General features: G+C 47.7%; 1 pseudogene across 1 annotated transcript; it reads right to left on the bottom strand.

Moving 5' to 3' along the window:
• Nucleotides 1–279: 279 nt before the first annotated feature.
• On the bottom strand, nucleotides 280–3,523 carry LOC147698318 (protocadherin-8 pseudogene; annotated as a pseudogene). The gene is made up of 2 exons (XR_015299463.1): nucleotides 973–3,523; nucleotides 280–351 (listed from the first exon to the last, which is right to left on the bottom strand). The product of XR_015299463.1 is annotated as a protocadherin-8 pseudogene (transcript).
• Nucleotides 3,524–8,764: the final 5,241 nt, after the last annotated feature.

The following is an 8,764-nucleotide window of genomic DNA, read 5'->3' on the forward strand; positions in this document are numbered from 1 at the left end:
AATTAAGTCAGAGCTACCGAAACACGTTTTCTCGTTGTGTGTTGACATAATGTTCGTCAAGCTTTTGTTCAGTAATTCAATCTACGACCACAAAAGCCCCTTCACCAAGAAAAAGTGAAAGAAAGAGAGGTGGTCTACTGTTAATTTTACGTAGCTGTTTTTATTGCTAAAGCCCTGTGTGTCGGCTTCGGGAGAAGTCTGTTTGCTATGTTTACTACATTTTGAACTTTGAGGCTCAAAACAAGATACAAAGCAGTGTCACGAGTCAAGAATGCAACATTACCTCAAACTTGTGACTGATTTCCCTTCGTGCCACGTGGACGCTGGTTGAAGCGGAGCGGCAACTGCATCCTGCAAAAAAGTATGAATTAATGACAGCTCGAATTGGGCCTCCACAGCACAATATGCATTCCATAATATTTATACATTGAGCAGAAGCGGGAAGCTGGAAGGCGGAGCACCCCAGAGTCACTGAGCAGAGGTGTTGTGAGTACTCTCCACCTCATCCTTTTGTGTGCACTGTGCAGTTATTTTTGTGCTGACATAAATGACACCCATTCATATTAGTGGCGAAAAGGCTGCTGAGTTGCAGAGTTGTCAAATGTGCCACCTTTAGACACTGGAGGCTACCTAGACAATAATGCGCGTGTGCTGGCACTGGTAGGCCCATCCATACCTCTAAAGATTAACATTAAACTGCAGAGTCGCTTGCCAATAAAAAGGGCCTCTAAAGGTGCCGCGCGTGATGGGGGAACTTGCTAGCTGTGAAGGAACTGCGAGAGAGTGGGTGTGAATGATAACAAATGGATAAAGTGGCTATACAGGGCCTCGAGAGCACTAAGCAAGCACCAAGACGATTGGATAACTACAAAATGAGGTAATTACGAAAACATGACTGCTTAAGAAAGTTTGAATGAGTATCGTTTGTTTAGCATTAACAATCGGCTTTGCAGGACGGGAGTCACATCTTACCTGTGAGACTGCACGCGGGGTCCTCAGCGTTGCGTAGTAATTTTCGGCCTTGCTGCAGTCTTCGGGGTGGGACACGTCCCCGCAGCTTTCCGACTCTGTGCTGAGGGACAACTGGCAGGAGTCTGACCGCGTCTCGGCGTCTGTGCAACTGTCTGCCTCGGAAGTCGAGGAGTTCTTCAGCAGGCCGTCTGCCGTCTGTCTGTTCGACTCCTTGGGGCTCTGCTTGAAATGGCGCGGCCTCCTCTTACAGGTGGCGGCCACAAATATGATGGCGATGAGGAGCAACACACAGCCACCGGACAAGGCGGCGATCAGGACAACGGAGACGTCATCGAGGTGCTGTTTCTCAGACTTTGTGAACTGGGTGATGACAATCTGGTCGCTAGATGGCGCTGTTTCCGTGAAAATTACATTAAGGGTTGCTGTGGCGGACAGGGGTCGAGCCCCCTTGTCAGAAACAACAATGACGACAGATAGAGTATCTGTAACTTTCTCTGCCTCGAGTCTTCTCTCAGTGTAAAGTTCTCCTGAAACTTTGTTGATAGCAAATATTGACCGTCGGTCCTGCAGAATTGCAAAGGATAAATCAGAATTCACCCCTTCGTCTTCATCCGTCGCTTTGAGCTGCACCACTCGATAGTGCGGCGGGGCGCCGAGGGGCAGCAGGATGTCGGCAGAGTCGTTCCTCAGCGGGGGGAAGGTGATGAAGGGCGGGTTGTCATTCTGATCCACAACCTTGATCCTGATGAAGGCCCGGCTGCAGAGCTGTGGCAGCCCCTCGTCTCTGGCCTCTATCTCCACCTCTATCTCCTTCAGGCTTTCGTAGTCAAAAGGCCTCACTGCATACAGGGACCCCGAGGAAGGGTCCACGGTGATTAAGGTAAACAGGGGGGCCCCCATCACCTCGGTGTCCACCAGGGTGTAGGTCACCTTCCCGTTGTGCCCCAGGTCAGGGTCTCTGGCCACCACGGTGGTGATGTAGGAGCCCGGGGCGTTGTTTTCGAGGACAGAAACTTCATAGACGGCTTTAGCAAAGAAGGGCGGGTTGTCGTTCTCGTCGCTGACCCGGATGGTGAACTGACGGATTGTTTTGAAGGGCGGGGAGCCCAGGTCTTCGGCCACGATGGTGAGGTTATACTCGGAGATCTTCTCCCGGTCCAGGGGTGAGGTGGTCACGATCATGTAGCTGTCCTCGCGGGCCTGCTGCAGCTTGAAGTGCTCGTGCCCGTAGAGGGCGCAGTGCACCTGCCCGTTGGGGCCCGAGTCTCTGTCCAGGGTGCTGATCAGGGCCACGAGGCTCTCCCTGCTGGCGGCCTCGGTGATGTGCGCCACCCCGGCGGTGATGGAGGCCATGGGGGTCACGGTGATGCTGGGCGCGTTGTCATTGACATCAGTGACGTGCACGATGATTTTACAGGTGGCAGAGAGCGGATTGGCGCCCAAATCCTGCGCCTGCACATCGAACTCATAGGTCTGTTTGGTTTCGAAGTCCACCTGTCCGTCCAGAGTCAGCCTCCCTGTCCTGGAGTCTAGTTTAAAGAGTTCTCGGACCTCGGGGGAGACTTGAGAGGTGAAGCCGTAGACCACCTGTCCGTTCACCCCTTCATCGGGGTCAGCCGCGCTCAGGGCCAGCAGCAGAGACCCCAATGGGGCGTCTTCCTGCAGCTGCACGGTGATCAAGGGGTGCTCGAAGACCGGGCTGTGGTCATTGAAGTCCAGCACACGGACGGTGACGGTGGCAGTGCCAGACAGGGCCGGGCTCCCTCCATCCTTGGCCACCAGCTCCAGGGTGAAGGTGTCCTGGCTCTCCCTGTCCAGCTCCTTCACCAGCACCAGGTCCGCGTACTTCACCCCGTCCGCCCGGGTCTGCACCTCCAGGCTGAAGTGGCTGTTCACGGAGATCTGGTAACTCTGCACAGAGTTGGTTCCCACGTCCTCGTCGATGGCGATGTCCAGGGGAAGGCGGCTGCCTAGGGCGGCACTTTCTGAAACCTCCACAGGAATCTCGGCTCTGGGGAAGCGGGGGGCGTTGTCATTGATGTCGCGGACCTCCACCTCCACGTGCACGAGCCGGAACTGCTCCTGGGAGAAGCTGACCACGTCCAGGGCCAGGGTGCAGTGCGGGGTCTGCCCGCAGACCTGCTCCCGGTCGATGCGCTCCCCGATGGAGAGCTGTCCGTCGCTCTCCCGCATGCGGATCAGGGACGCGTTGAACTGCTTCATCAGGCGGAAGCTGCTGTCCGGTCTGTCCGCAGAGTTAAAGAGCAGATCCTCGGACAGCACCGCGATCACGGACCCCGGCGGGTCCTCCTCGTAGGTGAAGTACCTGGAGGTGTCTGCCTGGGACAGGGGGGCGGTCAGAGCAAGGAGCAGCAGCCGAAAATGCAGAGCAGCTCCCCCGAGGGAGGTCTGAGCGGAAACCATCTCTGTCTAACCGGAGCCTTCACCTCCCTGTCTCGGGACAAGCAAAGTGTGAGGAGCGCGGGCCTTGCTGGCAAAGTTCGGCTGAAGTTAGAGCTGCGCTCTCCGACTGAACATCCCACAAAGAGGCGTCTCGAAGTTCAGTGACTGCAGTCTGAGAGCGAAGTGATGCCCGGGGCTGGGCCCGCGCTCTTTTATCCCCTGGGGTCTGCAGCCTGCGGTCAGACAAATGGAAACAAGCCCCTCCTCCCACCAATCCACCAGTTGCTTCAGGCAAATGGTCTCCAAGTCCGGGACAAACGTGACAGCGGGACACCCTCAATCAAACTCACCTGACAGCGCCTCAAAGGGGCGAAGTGCGCGTGACACGCCCTGTCTCCAAATGTCACCCGCGCTTGTTTAGAGATTACACTCTGGAAGATTGATAGCAGTCACTTCAACGTGCAGAGAATGCCCTGCTCAACCCCGCTAGCGAAACACAAAACAAGAAGTGTGCCTAGCGCTAAAAGGAGTCTTGTGTGTGCTTTCGTGCTTCCCTCACCTCTGCATTTACTCTTGAAGATTGTAGGGCGCAGAGGCCATACACTTCCAGTTTCACAGAAGCACTCCTCCAGAGTTTGTCACATTTTACCTAAAGATACTTTTAATATTCGTGTAACTTTCCCTTCTTAATATATATATGTAACTTAAAGGAGAACTACACCTCGTACACTCATCTTCACAAACCCCAGCTGAGAATCTCTGCCTGTTGTTCACCCCGAGTGCTGAAGCGGTTGGCGCTTTGTGTTGTTTGGTGATATTTTTATTTAATATAGTAATAAGTAGCGGGCCCCTGTAGGACAGTAGGGAGAGAGAACAAGGGGAAAAAACACAAGCAAAAAAGGAAAGAAACTCAAGTCCCCCTCAAATATATACTAGGGTATAACTCCTATAGTTTATCAAAATAAATTTAGAGTTACAACTAATTTGTTTGTAATATTTGTCTTTAATTTTATCACAAAAAATATAAAGAACAGTGATAACTTAAAACACAGGCAATGTAACCGATAATGTGATTTTATACGTCGAACGTTAATTACATAACATAGTATATATACATGCAGCCACCCAATCATCATTCATACTATAAAAACAGATACGTACAACTTAGTCACACCCCACTCTCTCTCATACACAATACAACATAGATAAAATTAAACAAGATGTTTTCCAAGGTCGGTCGTACTTAATTTACAAGTAATATGATAGTTCTGATGCGTTTTGATGAACAGCTTCTCAAATGTAAAAATAATGAAATGCTGCAAACCATAGTCGAAGACATATTTTTTTCTGGTTCCATGTATATATAACACAGTTGTGTTCCTTTTGTGCTTGTGATATTTTTATTTAAAACTTGAAAAATCATAATTTCGGTTTATCTATTAGATTTTTGGCATCGTTTTGCTCACTAAATATTCTCTAGTTATATAAATGGGAGAGGGATTTATATTGTATTGTGTTTCCAATTTGTTACTGTTTTGGTACTACTAAATGCTTTACACATTTTCTTAAGTCAAGCCTTCCTGTTCAGTGCCATAGCTACCAGGGTTCGGTTTACATTACTGAATAATTTCCTAGACCTAACAAAAATAGTGACATTATTACCTGTGGTGTACTACAACCTACGCCAACTAATAATCCACTTTCTCACAATATCCAAACCAGAAAGCAGTCTGTGAATTTTACAGTGGGTTTTCTGAAATTTTCAGGATTCCAGCAGCCATATTAGCAGCTGTTGACCACTGAGAGATTCAGATGTCTGAGTTGAAACAACCTGGGGATGTGGAAGCAAAAATAATTAAAGCAATGATCCTTGGTCGCATCTCTGGTCCATTCAAGGAACCACCCTTGAGAATTTTGTCTCCTTTCTCTTGTGGGCGAACAGGAAAAAGAACTTGCCCAATTTAGGTTGATGCATAATTTATCTGCACAAAAAGGGTTCCTCGGTCAGTGATGCCAAAGATCATGATCTGTGTTCTGTGTAGTACGCTTCCAGGCACTAAGCAACCTCAGAGAGCTGGGAAAAGGGTCACTTTTAGAGAAAGCCAATAATGAATCAACTAAGCATCATTTATGTTATTGACTTTGTAAACTGAAGACTGCTATCATTTGGCCTTTCAATTAACAGGCTCCTAGTATCACAAAAGAATGTTTACCCATGCAGTGTGCGCCTATTTTAAAAGTTCAGCTTTCGCTTGGAATGGATAGTCGGTCAAGTATTAAGTTCTCAGTGCGTTCATTCATTACGTATATTGCTTTCTTTATACAGGGGCACTGGCGTCTGAAGAGTGTCACAAGGCTTTGAAGGTTTTCATTTCCTTGGCAGAAGAGCTACAGGTCCCTATAACGACGGAGAAGACAGCTGGCCCTCACACTTGTATTACCTTCCTGGACATTGAGGGTGATTTAGTGACAGGAATGTAGGTGGTTAAGATTTCCTCTTTTACTAATTCTGTTGATGACTGCTTGCAGCATGAGAAGGTGCAATTGCATCAGCTCCAACCCCTGGGTATGCCACTCAATATTGCATTAAGGATCATTCCCTCAGGGCGCCCTTTCTCAAAGTCCAAAGCCAGGGAAATGTAAGGCCTTAGGTGTAAATGTCACCACAACAGATTGCCAGCAGAAGAGAAGGGTACTTGTTAATGTAGCAATATGTCCTCTATCAGTTCAATGTCACAGTAGTTTGGCCTTTCCCATTCGTATCCAGTTCTGTGCTTGGATTCCATACTGATGTGACTTGTTCAGTTTGGTTTGGGACAGTCTTGCAGCAGGAGAGGTGCAGAGCAGATTGGCCAATTGAGTGGTGTTATTCTGGACTGGTAAACAAATCACCTTCCTTGTATGGATCCATATTGTGGTAGCCATTTTAATATGTCACAAGGACATTAAAAACATAACCTTGTTTTACTGGTCTGACAAGTGGTGGAGGCAATCAATAGACAGATAGCCTCATCCATGTTTGTTCTGCAACTGCTGAAAGTTCTAGTTTTGTTGTGTTTGCATGGGAATACATGTTTCCAAGTGAAGCCCATCCCTGGCATACATACGGACTGCTACCAATACTTTGGCTCACTCTAAGTTGCAGAACTTCAGAAGATTCAACTAGGATGGACCAATTAATTCATAGCCGGGCACCAACATTCCAAAGCCCTGCTGTGAATGAATTGGTGCAAAAACCACAGTTGATGGACAGAATGCAGAACAATGTCATACATTCACCCCAGTACAGAGATCTGGGCCTAAATCCATCTTTTTTTGCACTCAACACCACCCCAGTTCAGAAACAAGCTTCCGAGGACTGGTTTCTGGCATTTCAGCCGTCTTCAGCCCGGCTTGCTTGAACTCAGTGGTGTGGAAAGCATGGTACTCACGTCTGAGCATACCCATCCCACTCGGGGTGACAAATGCAAAAACCACATTTGATGGACAGAATGCAGAACAATGTCATACATTCACCCCAGTACAGAGATCTGGGCCTAAATCCATCATTTTTTTGCACTCCACACCAGTCCAGTTCAGACATGGCCATATGCAAATCAGTCTGACCAAGTGCCTCATGGGAACAGTCCAGCCCGAAGGAATTGGTTGCCACTTCCTTGACTAAGAAAACATAATATGTTTATGATAGAGCTTTTCAAGCTTACAGAGATGCAGTGGAGCATCCCAAAACAGATCAGCCTGGGAATGGTTCTGTTGGGTCATTACGGGAGGCACAAGACACACAGACTTGCTCCCTATTAATTATTAGGGTATGCAGTCTAGTGCTCTGTTCATACATGAGAATGGGTTACACTGCTAATGTATCAGTCTGGGTTTTTTTTCTGGGGGATTGGGGGGAGCAGGGATCAAGACAGCCCAGTATTCATTGTACTTCTTTTGGACTGAAGCTGTAACCTTGCCAGCAGGGGCTGGCTTGGGCAAGGTAAAGTTGAAAGAAACAGGGAGATGGTCTTTCCATTCCTGCAGATGATTCTTTAACCCTAATTGGTTTTAGCACTAGTGATATTTCTCTTCCTTTCTGATTGCACAATCATAAGTACCAAGCATGTGTGGGTTATCAGTTATTCTTTTGTGTAGCAGGCATTGACCACGGTGTGACAAAGCAAGAAGCGAAGGCTTGAGGTGCTAAGAGTGGTGGCATGCAAGTAGACGTGCATAGGTGGGCTTCGTATGGCCCAAGTCATTGTACTGGTGGAGATGGCGAGGATCAATGGGTGAGGGGTCAGCGATCCCATCTGGTAATCATCCCACTCACAGGCAATGGACTGATTATAAAGGGAAGGAAACTGCTGCAGGAATTCATTTCAAGTTACTTTTTTTTGGGTGGGTAGACTCTAGCCTGAGGATCTTATAGCCTGGTCTGACATAATCCAGAAAAATTGGGGTGAAGGAGTTCATTTAAGGGTAGGGAAATGTCAATGCAGCGCCTAAATGTGCTCTTGGTAAAGCTATGCACCGGGAAGGGACGTCTTAGGAATGTCCCGCACAAAATGCTGAGTGGGTTTGAAATGTTTCACAGTTATGGGGTTCATTTGTCACACAAAGGTTCTGGGGCCCCTGGTTGTTCTTGGGGTGGAGAAAAAAAATCATCAGTTGCTTTGGTTGGGACAGGCCAGAGTAGGATCTGTGCCTAGACAGCAGTCTAGTGTCTCCGTGCATTCTCATTCATGAAAGGGTCATTTTTGTCGAGGGAGTCATGTTGGGTACTGGTACAGTGTGTGGTAGTGTGACGCACTGGGCTTCTGACCATGCTCTTTCATTTTAGGTGAGACCCCTCAATCCTGATTATGTGGACAGGTGAGATTAGAAATCGTACCCACATTTCATGGTTTTACTGGTATCACCTCTCATGGATATGGCTGTTTACACCCGCATGTTGGTTAGAAAGGACAGGAGTGTGGAAGCAGACTGTGGAGCCATTAAAGTGCTTTTAAATATTTTTTCAGTATTCGAGCTCTAAATTAAATATTTGAATGTTAGTTATGTATTCACACCAATGACATGGAAATGATTTAATGTGAGTGTATCTGGGAAATGTTACCATAAGTTGTATTTTTATAATAAATATGACCTGTTGTCATCCAATAATTTGAATGATGGTAGTCATTGTCTTGGCTGGTTGTGGGGTAGAGGAACCCAAATTGGAATCTCCTTGGTCTATGGCTCAATTTCTCTTAGGAGGGCAGCAAGATATCACTTTGTCTTGGAATGTGTTTTCTCCTGATTTAGGGTATGCCCCTTGAATATCGAACCCACAATATTGGTAGGTCAGAATATCAAAAACAAAATATATATACAATAAATCGACAGCCAAGTCTAGATTTTCGAT

The sequence above is a fragment of the Lissotriton vulgaris genome, chromosome 8 (assembly GCF_964263255.1).
Source record: "Lissotriton vulgaris chromosome 8, aLisVul1.2, whole genome shotgun sequence".
Classification (NCBI taxonomy): Eukaryota; Metazoa; Chordata; class Amphibia; order Caudata; family Salamandridae; genus Lissotriton; species Lissotriton vulgaris.